The 5,054-nt window shown below is 39.1% G+C and overlaps 1 pseudogene; it reads left to right on the top strand.

The window, feature by feature from the left end:
- Positions 1-665: 665 nt before the first annotated feature.
- LOC141499610 (catenin alpha-1-like) lies at positions 666-3,213 on the top strand (annotated as a pseudogene).
- The last annotated feature ends 1,841 nt before the right edge of the window (positions 3,214-5,054 follow it).

Here is a 5,054-nt window from a genome sequence, read left to right as displayed (position 1 = left end):
AGGGATCTTCACATTTTATATGCATCCTTAAATACAAGGGATCATGAAAATCAGGGTCTCAATCAGGATGAAAGACAAAATCACAGTGGTACCTGGCTTTGGGGCCTTGGGATCCTCCTCTTTCTAACTCTTCCCTGCAGAAGTGATGGTTGTACAGGCAGGCAACTCCAAAAGGGACACCCCAAAAGTCTAGCGATATGGGCTTTTGGAGTTTCTGATTACTCAGGTTACAACATTAATCACCAGTGATAGAAGACTTCTAACAAGAAAGGAGGTCTTTTGAAGGAGGCCCATGTATTGATTGCTAGCCTATGACAGCTAGCCACTCTCCTGGTCTTGAGCATCAAGAAGCCTGGAACACTCAACTGGTCCCATCCCATTTCTGGCATCCATGGGGCTCCAACCAAGTAGGAAGACAAGCTAAGATCTGAGAAAAACTGAAAATTTCTAGGAGAAAGAGATAAAATTGCCAAAGAGAGGCAACTTGTAGTTTCTATTGAAGATGTCTGGATAGGGTGGCTAAGTGATACAGTGGATGGAGCACTAGCCCTGGAGTCAGGAGGACCTGAGTTCAAATCCAGCCTCATACACTTAATAAGCCACTTAACCCCTTTGCTTTGCAAAAAAAACTAAAAAAAAAAGATGTCTGGAAACAAGGTGATTTGATGAAAAGTGGCCCTGAAGAGTTTGAAGATGACCCCTGTTCTTTGGAGAAGCACAGCTCCTTGCTCTTAGCTGGTACCTGGTTGCTTATTCTGGTGGACAGGGCAGATGTCTACAAATTACATATTCAGTTGGAATTTGTGGAAGATGTTATCCTGAAACTTAGAAATGTAGACACAGAGTAAGATTTAGGCAGACAATATAAATCTGGAAAAGCTGAAGAGGAGATGTTGAACATTATGGCAGTTAAAAGACAATAGGAACTGAAAGACATGGGTCATCAGGATCAAATGGGTTGTAGTTAGAGGAGAACTAACAAAAAAATTCCCATATGATATACAGCTGCTCAGGCCTACCTTCAGCACCCAATGTGGCTGATATACAGACTGTTACAACAAACTGGAATCTCCAATTCGGCCTAGGTCCCAGCTTGTGATGATGCCTCCTAGTAACAGGTGGAACTGGTATGTACACTCAATAACTCTGATAAAAAAGCAATTGTTCACCCTCTGAGCTTGAGTGAAGGTCATTTGAAGCTTTCTCTTGAAGAGCATCTGAAGACCATTATCAGTGAAGCAGCCCTAGTGGCGGATTCATCTGGTATTTGTATGATGTGTGGCAGGCTTCATGGGCTTTACTTTCTGAATACATGGGGAATGATGGATATAAAGAAAGAGATAATGCTCTTAATTCTTCAACAAAGAAAATGATTTTTAAAAAAGACCAAAGATTTAGACAGACAGTTCTGCAAAATTGTCATACATCATATTTCAAACTAATATGCCATTTTTTAAAGGTTTTTTACAAGGCAATGGGGTTAAGTGGCTTGTCCAAGGTCACATAACTAGGTAATTATTTTTTTTTTAGTTTTTTTTGTAAGGCAAATGGGGTTAAGTGGCCTGCCCAAGGCCACACAGCTAGGTAATTATTAAGTGTCTGAGACCAGATTTGAACTCAGGTACCACTGCACCACCTAGCTGCCCCATAATATGCCATTTCTGATATTATTGATTGAGGCTGCAATGAATGGAAATGAGAAAGAAGTTAATGAATATGCTCCTTTTCCATGAACATGCTAGCAAACTAACTGAGGTTGCTAACTTAACTGTTCTATTTCTTTGTTTTTTTCCTTTGATTTTTGCAAGTGGGGTTAAGTGACTTGCCCAAGAAGCTGATTCCCATGTCAGCAAGTCTACTGGAAACTCTCTGTCCTCAGTTTATCAATGCTGCATTTGCTCTGACTACAAAACCGAAAACTAAATTGGTCCAGGAGAACATACATATTTTAAAAGAGCAGTGGGAAAAGCAATTGATGTCATAGATGACGTAATTTCCATTGGAATTTTTCTGTCTGTCTCAGAGAATTCCACTTTGGAAGATGTAAACAAGTGTGTCTTTGTTCTCCAAGAATGAGTTGTTAATGATTTAGACTGTTCTGCTGGTACTGTTTGGGGTTGGGTAGCCAGTCATTCACAATGATACTTCATCGATGAATAACTTAGGACCTGGAGTCTAGACTGAAAAGGTTCTGGATTTCACCAGAATGTTTTCTTAATGTAGTTATGCTATGCTTTAATGAACAAGAAGGATTCTCAGTTCCAATCCGACCAATGGATGAAGATGAATTTATTGATGATACCTTGTCATTGGTCTATGATGGCAAGTGAAAAAGTCAAAAAGCAGGAGCTATTTGGGCTGAGCTCCAAGTACAGTGGCCAGCATTCAGAAAGAGAAGAGCAGGGAATGCCAAAATATTCGATTGGGACAATAATGATAACGTATGATTTATATGATAGTGATAATGTATGATAATAATATCATAATAGTATAATATTATTATCCCAGCCAGATAGATGTATATGATCATGATGTAGATAACAGATTTCACTAAAGGTCAAAGATCACTTAAAAATACATTGGACAGCAGTGGCTAGGTGGTGCAGTGGATAAAGCACCGGCCCTGGAGTCAGGAGGACCTGAGTTCAAATCTGACTCCAGACACTTAATAATGACCTAGCTGTGTGGCCTTGGGCAGGTCACTTAACCCTATTGGCCTTGCGAAAACCTAAAAAAAAATACATTGGATGTAATTCATGCAGCTAAGAAAATCGCTGAGTCAGGATCAAGGATGGCTAAGTTGGGAAGAATCACTGCAGACAATTGTCCATTCCTCCTTGTATCTCCAGTACAGCTCAACATCTTCAGTAAAGTCAAAGCAGAAGTTTATTTTCCTTTCTTTGAAGTGGACAATGTCCCCGAGCCAGGCACCAAGAACCTGATGAATGTTGTGGTACAGACTGTGAAAGCCTCCTAAGCAGCCTCCACCAAAATCTCCTGATGGCCTCAAAAATTATTCATCAAATACCAGAAATCACAGTGAATGATTTCCCTTCCCTTTCTGCTGTGTCCTGGAAGATGAAGACCCCAAGGAAAGAAGCCCTTGATGAAGAGAGAGAGAAGCAGGATGGAACAAAGACCAAATGGGTCTATCAGAAGCATGTGAATGTTGTGGAGGTCTTCAGTGAGTACAAAGCCAAGGACAGGACCTAGACTGGGCTCACTCCTTTTCCCACCTCCCACCCTTTTCTCCAAACTAACTTTCCTTCAAGTGACTTCCATAAATCACAAACATTTCCTTTTCATTCAAATGTATTTACTTAATATAATGTGGATATTGGATGCTATGAGAATATAGATTTTTAAAAAACCTGACCATGTGATGCCTGTACGAGAACAAACTGGTATTTTAGTTGAGGATACTTTTAGATTCCAAAAGCATTCACTAACTGCATTTAAAAAATATAAGTTTGAATTAAATCAAATTATAACAAAAAGATTGCTAACATTGTATGCCTTTTTATTTAGTTTTGAAATTTTTAATATTTTATTTCCCCCCCTAATTACACGGTAAAACCATCTTTTAAAAAGTTTTGGGTTCCAAATTCTTTCTCTTCTTTCTTCCCTTACTTCTCCCCTTCCTCCCCACCCCCATGGTAAGCAATCATCTTGATGTTTCTGTCTCAATGATTGAAGCTTCTCATTTTGATTGAGAGGTTTGTGTTCTCATCACTGAACAAAAAGAAATTATATCATATTATGCAGCTGTCTAACTCAAAGCTTTTGTATTTGAAACAGAACACTTCCATATGTTTTGCTTGCTATAGAGAAGGAATTTTCAGAGAAATCAGTTTGGGCATAGGGTGTTATTAAATTAAAAAGTGATCATAAGGGGCAGCTAGGTGGAGCAGTGGATAGAGTACCAGTCCTGGAGTCAGGAGGACCTGAGTTCAAATCCAGCCTCAGACACTTGATAATTACCTAGCTGTTCGACCTTAGGAAAGTCACTTAACCCCATTGCCTTAAATAAAAATTTAATTTAATTTAATTAAAAAATTGATTGTAAGCACCTAGGCCTGCCCACTTGGGCATCATGGGGACCTATTAACCAAGGTTCTTAGTAGTCCCTTTACAAGGGATTCTTTGTATGTCTGTAAAATGACAATTTATAAGAAATTGAGTAAAATGCAATATAAAATTGAGTAAAATGTACTACATGATGAAGAAAACGGATTACTCTCTTTAGGACTCAGGATGAGAATGTTAATGCTTGGTTGCAAATTACTAATGGACTTTGTTGCAGGACATTAATAAAATTGCTCTTTCAAAGAAAAAAAGAAAAAATTAATGGACTCATTTTCTGTCTTAGCTTTGCCACTATTAACCAGGCTTTAGAAGGGATTGATTAAAGTAACAATGGCTAACTCATTTTAATTTTTTCTGAGGCAATTTCCTCTTGTAATGACAGTTTCTCAGGACAAGAGGGTAGTTAGGCTCATATAGCCCAATTGAAGGGATGTCCCAGTCTCCTTCCCAATATCTCCAGTGGCTACCTCCTTGAAGACATTCTGTAACATCAACACTTGATGGAACTTTTATTCAACATTGGAAGCTTCCCTAGACTAACCCAATTAAGATGATCCTTTCAAGGCACCATATATCAACTACCAATCATAAGCATTGATCGATAAGGGGCAATCACAACCTTTCTTCAGCCCAGGGCCAGGTTTCCTTTGGTTATAGAATTCTACTCTTGAGGCTCTGCTACTATGCCCACAGGGTTGAGACACACTAACCATTCCCCCATCACTAAACAGGGTGCAGTTTGGATTGGATTCTACCCAAATTGGGGGGACTAGGCTCCCCTTTCTCTTATTCTATAGCTTTGAAATTTCCCCAGTCCAGTGCTTCTGGAGAAGTTTGCTTAAGGCTAGAATTGTGGCTCACATTTCTTTTTTTAGGTTCTTCCCAAAGTGGGACTCAGTGTACAATACGAATCAGGGTTGGAAAGGGTAATTTATTGCTACACAAAACAGAATGCTAAACACAGAATA

The sequence above is a fragment of the Macrotis lagotis genome, chromosome X (assembly GCF_037893015.1).
Source record: "Macrotis lagotis isolate mMagLag1 chromosome X, bilby.v1.9.chrom.fasta, whole genome shotgun sequence".
Taxonomy (NCBI): Eukaryota; Metazoa; Chordata; class Mammalia; order Peramelemorphia; family Peramelidae; genus Macrotis; species Macrotis lagotis.
This window is presented reverse-complemented; position numbering and strand designations above follow the sequence as displayed.